The 14,134-nt window shown below is 41.2% G+C and overlaps 1 protein-coding gene across 2 annotated transcripts in view; it reads right to left on the bottom strand.

The window, feature by feature from the left end:
* LOC149311866 (apolipoprotein L2-like) overlaps nt 1–1,187 on the bottom strand; it is a 33,012-nt gene extending 31,825 nt beyond the window's left edge. The window contains exon 1 of one of the 2 annotated variants that reach the window (XM_089528083.1): nt 1,164–1,187. The gene's annotated coding sequence lies outside the window, so the exon portion shown is untranslated. Of the gene's footprint in view, nt 1–305; nt 505–1,163 lie in introns of those variants that run through there. The other variant, XM_089528081.1, reaches the window with a different exon arrangement.
* Nucleotides 1,188–14,134: the final 12,947 nt, after the last annotated feature.

Here is a 14,134-nt window from a genome sequence, read left to right as displayed (position 1 = left end):
CTGAATCCAGACCCTTTGGTTAGGCTGAACACTCGAGTCATTTTATACATGAACAGAAGCAACTGGGTGAGGGGGAGGATATTTTTATTGGGATCATAGAGTGGGAGGACAACTTAAATACCACAGCCCATGTGGTACAGTCCTGATCCCAGTTCCTTCCTGCAAATTGGCAGGAATATATATTTTTGTTTGGTCCTGAAGAGATTACAGTTACTTTGCCCCTGCAGCATTTTGAGAGGGCATGTCACACATCTTCATCTGGAATATGACATTAAGGAGAAATAGGACAGGCATAGCAAACTTACCCGTATGGTTGTGGAATTCTCTGCTATTGGTGCCTTTAAGATATTCAAATCTCTGCTGAACATGTATGTTACACTCGTAGGATAGAGTAATAATTTTGGCTGTTGGGGGAAAAAATCTCTGACAGCCTCTTCATCAAGATCTTTTCCCCTAAGCTGGTTCTGTGAAGCTGCAAATGATCTCAGATCATGGCTTCATTCCACTTGGAGATCGCTTCAACACACTGCAATAGTTCTAACACAGAGTCATGGAGGGGCATAGAGCCAGATCTGAGATTACAGCAAGGTCACAGAGATAGCAGTGGAAATGATAACGTTCTCTTTTTTTCCTCAATTGGCTTTTTGATACGACAGACACAAACAAGTGGAGTACAAAGGCCACTAAGTCAGATAAGCAACCCAGCATACCCTGGCCAAGAGCAGGAGAACTTGGTTTCACATTTAGGAATTAGAGACATACATACATTTGCAAAGTTTTAAGTGAATCTCAACTCTCAAAATGTCAAGCGGAAATAGAAACCACCTTCATGATGCCTGAGCAAGACTGAAAGGCCACTTCTCACATTACTCCCTCCCACCAGAGTTGAAGGAAACTCACTCAGCCGCCTGTCAACTCATTTACTAGTTCAAACAAGGGAAAGCAAAGTTTATTTCATGAGAAGTAAATGAAGATGAGCTAAATAGAAATATGGATGAAATAAGATGTTGATTCCAAAAATAAATGTTTGGAAAAGCTACTTTTTTGGACTATAGGTCTCATACACCCCCTGCTAGCATGTGTACAAGCACAGGAGTCTAGGAGTTATAGTCCAAAAAAGTACTTGTTCCAAGCTCTGAATTTCTCCACCTTCCATCACTTACTTGATAGCAGACTTCATTTTGTCTTTCTGCTGGTCTACTTAATGCTGTCTTTGTTCCTGAGGGCAATTGGTTGCAACATTTGAGCTTCACTCTTGCCACCTTGAAACTTCTTTCTTCCTAAGTGATCCGTGGAAAGAACATTTTAAAATGGCACAAATTGTTGAGCCATCTTCCTGGACATTGGTGCTCATTACCTATAAATACCAATCCAAATGCAATTTTTGTGTGTGTCCACTTTAAGTAGTAAGGAATCCCAGACACAGTACTTTGGGTAAGAGTGCCCAAAAGACCTACAGCATTCTTGTAATATTGCAGAATACAGAATTGGAGCACAAGTGGAGCCTAACAGTGTGTAGCCCTCTGAAGCAGACGGTTTGCTACCATACCTCAGAATGCCAAAGAAAGTGCCTTCACCCCAAGATTCAAGATTCCTTCAGCTTTTTCTGTCTCTCTCCACTACTATCAATTAGCAAATAGTAATTTCCTCACAAATCATTTTCTCTCATTAGCTGAAGGAGGAAAATAAATCCCAAGTTCTGATGGCTATCTTATTTAAACATATCTAAGAGATATCCAACTATCTGACCATCTCCCAACTATTGTCTCTCACAGGAAAAGCTGCAACTAATCATTCTGGATTATTAGCAAACATTTTTCTTAACAAAGGAAGGTCACCCAGTTGTAACACCCTCATTGTAACTGATTAACCCACTTGGAAGAATCTAAAGGTAGACCATCATCTTTAGATAACAGAAGGTGACAGGGAGTGCCAATACTGGCCCAGTACCTTTAGCTGCCTGAAGCAGAGGCATGAGGGCACACATACACTCATTCCGTACACAGAAGCGAGCTGGATTGGAACTTGAATATTATTTGTGCCGCCACCACCTCCTCCTCCTAATTTAGTACACATGAAGAAAAAACAATGTCTTCCATTACATCTGAGGCAGAAGGCAGGTTTAATAGATGGAGGATAGGTTGTATGTGAAACCAAGAGTGTATCTGTTCTCTCTCTCTCTCTCTCTCTCTCTCTATCTATCTATCTATCTATCTATCTATCTATCTATCTATACACACACACACACACACACACACACACACACACACACACACAATTTATTTATGGTATTTATACCCCACCCTTCAGCCCTAAAGGCTATATGTAATATGTAATATGAATTCTGCTATAGCACCATCCCATGAAATTCTGGGATCTGTAATTTGGTGAAGCACTTAGAATTCTCTGCTACAGAGCTGGTCTAGTGCTGTATTTTAGGACAGTGGTTTCTGGAATTCTAAACACCTCTATTCTTGTTGTTACCTGACTTCAAGTTATACAATTGTGGGAATTGGATACAGAACCATAGATATGCTTTATAGCCTGAGGCTTTAATATCACTCTGTACTGCATCTGAAGAAGTGGGTTTATATCCATGAAAGCTCATGCTAAAATAAAAACCAAATAGTCTTAAAGGTGCTGCCACAGTTCTTTTTTTCTTCCTTTTTCTACATCCTTTTTTTATGCTGCAAGAGACTAACATGGTTGCTTCTTGGAAAACTTGGACAAGCCACACTCTCTCACCCTCAGAGGAAGGCAGTGGCAAAGACATTCCTGGACTGCATCGGTTGTCAGTGGAATGTGTGCATTTGTTTGTAGGATATCTGAAGTGCTCATAAACAAGATATAGTGACAAGAGAAGTCTCCTTTTGTCCCTAGCCCCCCATATATTGGATCTGAATAGGGAAGTTCCAATTGGCTATCATGTCTACCAACCATTGGTACATATGTCATTTGTAAATGTGTCAAAGCCCTTTCATAAGGCACTGCTACGTTCTGCTTTGATAAAGCCTATACAGGATGCATTTTGTAGAAAGAAAATTTTACCATTCTCCTATATGCACTGTGTTATCCAAAATACTGGCGTCCCAGGAGGGCATCCTCAATCGAATTCAGTGGAGGAATAGATTTAGTCCAATAGCAAGCAGTGAAAAGAAATTACTTTGGGTAACTTTGCCAGAATTTCGGCCTACATATAACAGTTCCAAACCCAGAACTCCAGACAGCAGATTCTAATTAGTTTATTTATAATAACTAACACTCAAAGGCACTTGCTCTCTCTCTTACACACACATACACACACACGAACTAATGATGTAAAAAGTGGTAGCTGATAACAATTTCAGAGAATTTTGTGTTACCAGATTCAGGCACAGAGCTCCGATCAGGATGCAAAGAATGATTATGGATGAGCACACAGCTGGGACCTTGTGTTGAGGAGTCAGTGGAGAAACAGACAGAGTGTGTGTCTGTGTACAGCTGAGACCAAACTGACACTACCCCAGTGCTTCTCAATTATTTTCTGTCATGCCCCCCCTAGGAAGAAGAAAACATTTCGCGCCCCCCACACGACTGTAAATAGTATCATTTGTCTATAAAATTGTTGTAAGTACACCTCTGCATAACAGAGCCTCGCGCCCCCCTTTACGGAGCCTTGCGCCCCCCCTGGGGGGCCCGCCCCACTATTTGAGAAAGGCTGCACTACCCCAAACAAGCATATTTTATAGGGAGAAATGGGATCTGAGGCAGTTTCCCAGGAGCTGAAAGGATTTTTTTTTTTCCAGGAGAAGAATGACCATGGTTTGGGGGAAGTGGCAGGGCTATCACTCTAGATGTTTCACACAAAAAGGTGTCATTTCCAGAGGGAAATGCTCTTTGATTCCCATCCTTTTGGCAAGTACCTAATGCAATGCCTGCCATCACACACCTGTGTGAAGGGATTATTCAGATTCCAGCCTAAAAAGACCTGGCCAATATAAAACTGCCAAAATAAAGCTGCTTTGGGTCACTTTGGAGATATGCTGTTTAAATGATGCATGTGTCCTAAGAGTCTGAAAGCCATGCCAAAGCCATGCTCCAGTCCTAAAGACTGGAAGGTGGCTTTGGTGAGGCTTCCAAACTCTTAGGACGCATGCATCATTTAAACAGCATATCTCCAAAGTGACCCAAAGCAGCTTTTTTTTGGCCTTTCTGTATGGGGCCTCTGCTTGCTAGTGCTCCCAAGCCAAACCTGCTGGATCTTCATATTGAGGCAGGCTATTGTTCTTGCATTGGGGCACCTCTGATGGCTACATGACCAAATATCCTTTTTAATGTCAAGCTGATATCAAAAATCAACTGGGGTGATAGAGGGTTCATCCTTGTGCTAAAAACTGTCATGTATTTCCATTGGATAACCTTCACTTACAAATATAGGGCATATGAGATAACCTTTTCTTTAGCCATATTGTTCACTTAATTTTTTTAGAAAAGGGAAAGAAAAAATCTCGTGACACCTTTAAAACTATCACACTGATTTCAGTACAAGCTTTTAATAATTATTTTATCACTGTAACCTTTATATTTCTTATAATTTTTACAATTATAGATTTATATTTTTTATTTCTATAATTTTATTTCTATAACCCTCCACACTTAATAATCTGTCTCACTGCCGCTGAACAGAGTTTTCCTATTCTTTAAATTTGGACTATAAGAATCCATATTCTAATGGCAGTGGAAAATTCCTGGGCCCAAGTCCATGAAGAAACAGCCTTTGCACAGTGACTACGTGACAGCAGTCCCGTCTCTCCAGCTCTTTGTGAGCTCTTGAGTTATCGTGCAAATAGATGACAGATTGGAGATGCTCTGTTGTTTTTCATTCTCTCTATGCAGTAGAGGTAGAGAACACAAGCCCTAATGAATTTCACAAACAATACAATAGAAGGAAGAGCTTTTTTTTTAATCAACCGTGAAAAAAAGTCAGCATGGTTCAATTGTTAGAAAGGGACCTGGTGAAATGTTTATTCAGCCACAACATTGAATGATCTTGGACCATGTACACTCCTTAAACTTCCCTAGGCTCTGTAACTCCTTTCCCAGGAAAGCCAGAATGGCCCCTTCCTTGCTGACTTTCCCTCAACAAGTAATGCCTTTTTGATTCAACCTTTATAACTGAAGGTTTTTGAAAGAAAGTGGCTTTTAGAAAGATATTTGGAACTGAAAGAAGAGGGTATTGGATTTTTCTAACTGTATGATTTTTTTAAACTGTATTATTTTTTTAAAATAGTTGTTACTATTTTTAATTGTTTGTAATAATTTATTTAACAATTTAATAACAGTCCTATTTTAGTGTTGATTTTAAGAATGTTTTTAGCTAACTTGTATTCATTTTGATTTGTAAGCTACCTTGATTCCCAGTTTTGGGAAAAGGGCAGGGCAATAAGAACAACAATTCCTATAATTATTCCCTTTACTGTAGTTCCAAGTAGTGACAGGTGCTCTGGGAGCAATTCCAAATGAACAACAAACTACCTGAATAAAATCATGGTACACAAGCTCATGATACCACCATTACAAAAAGTGACACTACTGGTTTAATCTCTTTTTAGTATTACTATGTTTTTATACTGTGGGGGGGGGGAGAGGGAGAGGGTTTTTTACAATTTTAACTGTATCTTGTTTTATTGTTGTAATCTGCTTGGATTCCAAATGATTAAGCGGAATATAAATTATTATTATTATTATTACTACTACTACTACTACTTAGAATGCACCACATTATCAAATGATACCTCACTGATACCTCTAGATTCTTGGATAGAATCCAAATCATAGATGATCCAAACCCCAGTCATTAACGCTGGTAGACTGTGGCCTGAGACAGATGGGCCAAAAGGGGCGTGGCAGTGGCAATATTAGGGTTCTGGACCATGCAGCAACCGCACGGTCCAGAATTCTAGTATGTAATGGCAGCAGCCTGATGGCAGCATCCTGTCCACATGGGCACTGCTATCTTGACGTAAGGAATGTACAGTGTTCGCACATCGCTGCACATCCATTACATCATGAGTGTGACATTTGTACACGTGTGACATCTGCCCAGTGAAGGAAAAAGAACCTGTTTTTCCAGGTTCTTTTTACTCTGGAGGGATGTTGCATGGTTTGCCAGCTGCAGTGTTCCTCTGGAGGAAAACAGGCTGCTGCCAAACCGCCCTTTTTGGGAGGTCTGGCCCGGGCCTGTGAAACCAATATATAATGATAACAGGAGCAGCTACAGCAGCTACAGCAGCTACAATAATAAACAACTCAACTTTACCTGCCAGAGTTGTTTCAAGAAGAAAATGGAATGAAATGGAATGGGGAAAAAATATGTACTCTGCCTTGAGGCCCGAATCAATATGTAATACATTGAACTTTTGTTATCTGCTGGGATTAGGTTCCAGAACTCCAGTGGATACCATAATCCATGGATGTTCAAGTCCCTTCAATAAAAAGGCAAAATCAAGATTTGGTTATTGTAATTTATATATTTTTTGGAATATTTTCAAGCTGTGGATGTTTGAATCCTTGGATAAAGAATCTGTGGATATGGAGGGCTGACTGTAATAATGTTTAAAAGGGAGGTGCCCAGAATTGTAGATTAAAAAGAGATAGGAGAGTAATGTACCATTTAAATCCACTAAAACATATACATTCCTCAATTAGGAATTAATTTCAAGATGTCTCAATTGTGATTACCTATGGTAGCAGTGGGCAATGTGGTCTTAGGGCTACGTGTGACCCCTCCAAGCTGTTTTTCCAGCATCGCAAACCCCCCCCCCCAATTCCTTGCAGTACCCTTTTCCTGTTCCTTTCATCAAAGTGATTCACCTGTTTTTGAACTCTCCAGCAACAGCATTTTACTTTTTAAATTGTTTCCTGTCCTCGCATACTGTTCAGCATTAAACAAACACTGATTTTTAAAAATTAGAAGTGGATTTCTGGTTATTCCTAATTTGTTGTTTCTATTTTTTATTTCTTTTTTGGCCATGCACTTGGCCCCAGAGGACAGAAAATTGGTCTTTCAACATATATTCAGTCACCCAACGTAGTAGGATAGGTTTCTGTTTCCAGTAAAAGATGTAGAGAACAGAATATTAACAGTTATGACCAGGAAGATGATGACCAAGAGCCGTGTGTCAGTTGAGGATATGACTTATTTTCCAGCTTTGATGTGCTACAGCTAGTCAAATCAAAGAGCTGAGATAGGGTGCTGAGATTTATATTTTCTTCTTTGTACTTCTTGTGCTCCTTTCTTCAGATTTCTTTCCCACAAACTCAGCAGGCATTTAAAAAGAAGGGGAGGCTGTTATATCCCTAAAATCAATCTCTCTCTTGAGATGTCATGTCTAAATCCAGGTGGCATGTCTGCCAGGCCTCAGCTCTGATTTAACAGCCATCATGTCTGAGAAAGCCACAGGTCCAAATTCGGACCTGAAACAGGGAGAGAGAAGTGGGAGTCAGTGGGTATGCACATATATAGATGTGTGCATTTGGCACAACAGCAGACAGTAGCTATTTGGTATGTGGCAGTCAGGATTTTTTTAATAGTCTCTTTGAACTTGGGAGGGTTCTCTGAATAGTTGTGACCAGCTTTAAAAGACTCTGCTGAAGGGACTCACAGTAGGGGAGCTGACTTAGGCTTCCCAGGTGTTCAAATCTTTAGAGCCAGAAGCAAAACCCAGCTCATCCCCTCTTGTTATGGCTGCAGCAAGACCCCCTGCTACAAATAAAAAACAGAAAAATCCATGCGGATCACCAGCTGCATGGTTGCTCTGTGTGTGTGTGTGTGTGTGTGTGTGTGTGTGTGTGTATTTGTATTTTATTTTTTATTGGTTAAAAGAAACAACATACATTGTAATTCCAACAAATCTGTTGTGTATCTATTACATCTTATTATCTGTGTTCCAAACAATTACAGTCATACATAAATCAACAGAAAAACTCATCCTTGCATACATTTCCATTATTTACTTAATCCACCAAAACTCTTTATCTTATTTGGTTGCTGTATATTAAAGAAAGCAAGAATAGAATGGCCACCTTGGTTTTGGCAGGGTGCCTTTGACTTGTCAGGAACAGAACAGACAGCAAATTCAAAAGGCAGGGGTGGCTTGGTGAAACATGTCCTGAAAGGGACCACACCTGTTGAAATTCTGCCCGAGTTCTGCAAATGTGGGGAGAGGAAGTGGCAAGGCAATGCTAGGGATAAATAATTGGAGCTCATGTTTGCATACATGGTTAATAATCACTGTGATGTAGTAGTTTAAGTGACAGACCAGGAAGATTTCTTTTTTTTAATTAAGTTTTATTACTATTAAAACCATTACAACATAAAATGAACAACAAGCAACAACACATTGACATGCACACACACACAAAAAAACCAGAAACAAAACAACAACCCATACTCTCATATATATATATATACTTCTTAGCTTCAACTCTCCCAATTTTTCAGGGTCAGATTTGCTCAGTCCTCTCTCATCCCACTTTTTCAGCTGATTTTAAAATGCCACAGTTTCTCTTTCTTGCCCCCACTTTCCCCCATTGTTCTCAACTTACTTCAGTTGCTTCAAATTGAGTTCAAAATCCAAAAGGAGAGGGCAGAATCTTGTCCTTCCCAGTAGGCACAGTCAAATGCAAACTGTTGCACACTGTCATAGGTTATTTCTCACTAATAATTTTGCTATCATGGCCAGACTTTGATGTTGTTCAACCACTTGTGCCCTGGTTTTCATCTGTGAAACATTGGAGGGTTCGAATTTCACCTGAGAACCTTGGCCATTTACTTTTTCTAATGTACCTTACAGAGTGGTTGTGAGAATAAAAAGGAATCGAGGATGATTCTGCTGTGAAATCTTTGATGTAAGGATAGGATAAAATTACTGGGGCCATTCACACTACCTTTTACCCCAGATCAGAAACTGGGTTAACCATGGGAAGTTCATATTGGCCCAGATCCTTCCACAAGTGGAAATGAGGCTTTCACACCCATTCAGGGGCAAATGCCCCTTGGCACGGGTCTTTTGAAAGCAGAGTAAAAGCTGTATCTTTTTTTAAAAAATGGGTCCGGCAAATATGAACATGATCGGGGCAAGTTCAAGGGAGGGATTTAGGACAGAGGGAGGGCAGAGGGTGGAACATTCCTCCCCTTCATCAGGGCAAAGGAGGAGGAGGAGGAGGATGAAGGGTGCCAAGGGCAATTGGGGTGACGGAGCAAGAGGGAGCGAGCTGAAGGAAGGCTGCCAAGGGCAATCGGGGTGATGGAGCAAGAGGAAGGAGCCGGAGGAAAGGTGCCAAGGGCAATCGGGGTGACGGAGCAAGAGGAAGGAGCCAGAGGAAGGGTGCCAAGGGCAATCGGGGTGACGGAGCAAGAGGAAGGAGCCGGAGGAAAGGTGCCAAGGGCAATCGGGGTGATGGAGCAAGAGGAAGGAGCCGGAGGAAAGGTGCCAAGGGCAATCGGGGTGACGGAGCAAGAGGAAGGAGCCGGAGGAAGGGTGCCAAGGGCAATTGGGGTGATGGAGCAGCAGCAGCAGCAGGAGGATGGAGCCGGAGAAAGGGTCAAGTTCAGGGTAGGTCAGAAGGAGGGCACAGAACGGAACATGCCTCCCTCTTGCACCAGGCAGCTTTCTCTCTCTCTTTTTATTTTTTGTTTTGACAGACTATGCGGATGCCTTTCACTACAGGGTGATACATATAGATAGAAGGTGGCTGCTTGTGCTACATTTCCCTTCCATTTGCTTGCTCCCAGCACGCACTTTGCAAGAGGCTTTTTTTCTAAATTACTTTTTATATGTGAATGCTACAATACGAATGTTACAAATGTTTCTCTTTCAATTTGGCAAATTGATACAGAATGGTTTTGCTACTGTATGTGTCTGTAAGGAATTCTGGAGTGGCTGAGGGAAAGCAAAGGTTGAAGAGATGGCATTCCATGGTGAGGATTTATTTATTTGTTTGTTTATTTATTTATTATTGTATGTGTATGAGGCATTCTGGGGTTGCAAGGAGGGAGGATGCAGAGATGGCATTAGACTGCATTTTGGGGTTGAAAACGAAGGCAGAGGAAAATCCATAATCTGTAGTGACCCAAATACACACAACACACACACACACCTGGAAGTTTTTAAATTTGACAGAATATGTGCACACTGCCACCATTTTATTTTTAAAAAAGGAGGGGGGAAAGCACACATCCAGTTTCCCAATTGCTATAGGAAATGTCACCTTGACAAAAGCGGAACTGAATTTTATTGACAGCAAAGGAGCACAAAGGAGCCTTCTTTTAAATTGGTACCTGCAAATGTGAACTTTCCGCAAAGAGCTGCAGTGGCATTCAGGGGTAAATTACCCTGATTAAGGTAAATTATAGTGGGCACTTGCTTCCAGAGAGATTCGGGAGGGGGGGACCTGGATCTGCCCAGTTCCATCCAGGGTAAATGGGCCAGTGGGAATGGGGCCAATAAGAAGGAGTTGGCTTAACTATAGAGGCCAACTCAGGAAGAGACTAGAGAGTCAACATTGCTGTCATTGTGTCAGTATCATGGAAAGGATCCCAGCGGGGCTTTTGGGAGAGGTATAAGAAATTCAGTGGTTCATAAGCCAAGCACAGTTGGCTTACCTTATCCACGGATATGTAATCCACAGAATCAATCATCCACAGCTTGAAAATACTAAAAAAAGTATATGTAAATTTTGAAAAGGAAACCTTGATTTTGCCATTTTATATAAAGAACACCATTTTACTATGATATTGTATTTAATAGGATGTGAGCATCCACAGATTTTGATATCCATGGGAGATCCTGGAACCAAACCCCAGCGGATACCAAGGGCCCACTGTAAACTCTCCTGTATTTCAAGAGATGAAATGAAGGTCCAAAACACACTGCAGAAATAATCCAGCTTGAGACCTCTTTAACTGGCTGAGCTCAGTGCTAGAGAATTCTGGGAACTGTAGTTTTGTGAAACATTTAGCCTTCTCTGTCCAAGAGCTCTGGTGCCACAACAAACTACAATTCCCAAAATTCACTAGCACTAGCACTAAGTTAAAGTGGTCTCAGACTGGATTATTTCTGCCATGTGTTTTGGACCATTATTACTTGCTCTCTGGGGAACATAGGCATAGTGTATAGAGGGGACAAGCATTAAGAAAGGAAGCAAAACAAATACAAGGCTGCCCTGTTCAGATCTTGTTCATTTAACATGTTGTTCTTATGAGAAAGCACAATGGCATGTGGGATTTTAATTTACTTAAGGCAACAAAACAACCTTAGCCTGGCTCTCTTAAAGACAAAAGCCTCAGTTGAGAGAAGCCATCTGTGACTTTCTTTAAATGAAGTTGCATTCAAACCAAGGCAAATCTGTGCCCCTTTCTGGCTGCAAACCTATGCACCCTGTATGTATGCACCATTGAAAAAGAATGACGGAACCTTACTTTTAAAGAGTAATTACTTGAAGTTAATTCAAGGTCCCCCTTTCTCACAAGTGACTAAATAACTGCTTTAAGTTTCTTAACCATATAGTTGTTTTCACTTTCTTCTCCTTCTCCTCTATATCTCACCTTTTCATTAGATGGCTTACATCAATTAGAAGAAACAGAATAGCTATCTTAAGTTGCAGACTGAATAACAAAGCCTGAAACCAGCTATTTTTGTAACTACAGTAATTACAGAGTGGATTGTTGCGATCTAGTGTATGTCTGAAAACAACCGACCACAAGGTGGTACCCTTGTGCTTCATATGCTAGGCCAGTCAGAGCAAGAATTCAAAACATTAACTAAACCGGAGAGTAATAAGAAGACTAAAATGTGACCTTTTTTGTCGTCCAATAAAAGTATTACTCAGCCTGGTTTTTGTTTCTGATTGTGGACTTCATGGCTACTTTTGTTTTTCATTCTGAGCATTAAGGGATACATCCATGCAATAGTATTTACTGAACAGAAAGTTGTAAATTTTAAAGACTGAGTCAGTGTTCTGAAATAAAGGACACTCATTATGTTCTAGAAGGTTGTAATGTTCTGGAACAAGGAATATTACATGCCAAAACATAGCATATATTGTAGAACTGGCTAGGACTCAATACCAAATAGAATTAGGGCCATATTTCATATCTTGTGTGCCAGAGCTTGAAAAAAATATTTTTTGAACAATGACTCCCAGAATCCCCCAGGCAATATGGCCACTATGAAATGTAACTTTCCCAAGCTTAGTCAGGTTCCAGACTAAGAGAGAACCCCCAAATTCCTATTTGCAAAGTAAGAGGAGCTCTAAAACTTTAGTGAACTCATATAGTTCTAATTAACAGTTAGCATGATTGGTGTTAGGGACAGTGCAGTGTGTTGGTTTGAGTTCAGGGCTAGGACTGGGTGGGGTGGGGAGGCAGGGCTCAAATCCCTGCTTGGCCATGGAAACTCACTGGGTGACCTTTGGCAAGTCATACTCTCTCAGTCTCAGAGGAAAGCAAAGGCAAGTCCCCTCTGAACAAATCTTGCCAAGAAAACCCTGTGATAATTTGCCTTAGGGTTGACATGTCAGAAACAACTTTGAACAAATGATCAGGTTGATTAGGACTACTTTTAAAATGGAGGTATGATTAACACAATCATTTTTGAAGCTTGTTTTTTTTATTTAGGCATGTAGAATTATCAGCCAGACCGGTGCCTCATCAAACAGCAGGATTCCATAGGATGTTGCCATGTCAGTTAAAGTGGAATATAGTACTATAACTGTGTAGCATGAAAGGGGTCTGCTGGGCTGTTAGCCAATACTGAGCATGAGTTGCAATTTTGTATGTCTTCCTTGCAGTTGTATTGCCTCTGGCTGACCCAAAAAGAACAGGACATACCGGTACATAGCTACCAGGCTTGTGAGACATAATGTACTGTTTATGTAGGAAATGTGTCTGGGTTAGCCATGTTGGCCTTATAGTAAAGTACAATAACATCCAAAAAAGCACAATAACATCCACAAAACAGCAATACCTTTATTGGAACAACCAAAATGCACAAAATAGATGATGCAAGCTTTTGAAGCTCCACTGGCTTCTTTGTCAGGCAAAGGTATTAAAAATCAAACAGGAAAAAGAGCAAAAAATGCTGATGCTGGAGTCAGAGGCCTACATTTTGTCAAGATGTTGTTAGAGCTGTTCTTAGTTAAAATGATATGGAGGATGGGGAGGGGCCATATGTCCATTCCTCCCTTTAGGCCATGTTGGCTCTGGGAGATTTAGGCCTGATCCAGATGGGCCTTTGCTATCCCTTTGCTAGGGATTGGCTGAGGACACACCGCCCATATTGGCCTCACCCCTAGCATGTGACCAGGGCATCAAAATGGCAGTGCCCTATACACACAGGCACCAACATTTTGATGCAACGGATGCTTAGTGTCCGCATGTCATGCCCCCATAAGGATGTCACAAGTGTGCTATTGGTGCACTGCGACATCCTTATGGTGCCACAGCTTGTCTGCTACAGCTCCCTTATGTAGCAAAGCAAGGCACTGGCAGACTGCCCTTTTTGGGTGGTCTGTATAGCATCAAAGACTCATATTCTCCAGGGAATAAAATTTAAACTCCATTATCAACACAAAAAGAAACCTCCTTTATGTAGGGGTCACATAAACAGCTCTACTCAGCATTAAGACAGTGGTCTACATAGGACTACTATAGGAATCGGAGAAGTGCTGTTTTATCATGAATAGTAAAGCCATCTCCCTCCTGCCCATTATCCTCTGAAGCCTCTAGAAAATAAAACCATCTTCCCTCAGGCGATGGGTAAAAGTGCAGTCCAACTGTATTCTTTGATGAGCCAGATCAGCTGTGACGTTTCCAGAGTTCATGCAGCTCATATGATTTGCCCTTTTCTCACAGCGCCCCTGGTCAATGACGTTAGTCAAAATCTCTTCTTTGCCTACCCTTTGCCTACACAGCATGTATCGCTCAGCAGCAGTCTGGGTGGTTGAACAGATAGGAAGGAGGGAAAAGCAGTTCATACATACACACTCATCTGCACTGGGTGACAGCAACCTCAGCGATGCCATTTCCTAAGATTTCAGGACCCAAACCTGAGACCAGGGACCAGATTGCTGTGATATCAGAGTCAAGGCAAGA

This window comes from Sceloporus occidentalis, unplaced genomic scaffold (genome assembly GCF_023333645.1).
Source record: "Sceloporus occidentalis isolate IW3139 unplaced genomic scaffold, rSceOcc1.0.p SCAF_5, whole genome shotgun sequence".
Classification (NCBI taxonomy): domain Eukaryota; kingdom Metazoa; phylum Chordata; class Lepidosauria; order Squamata; family Phrynosomatidae; genus Sceloporus; species Sceloporus occidentalis.
This window is presented reverse-complemented; position numbering and strand designations above follow the sequence as displayed.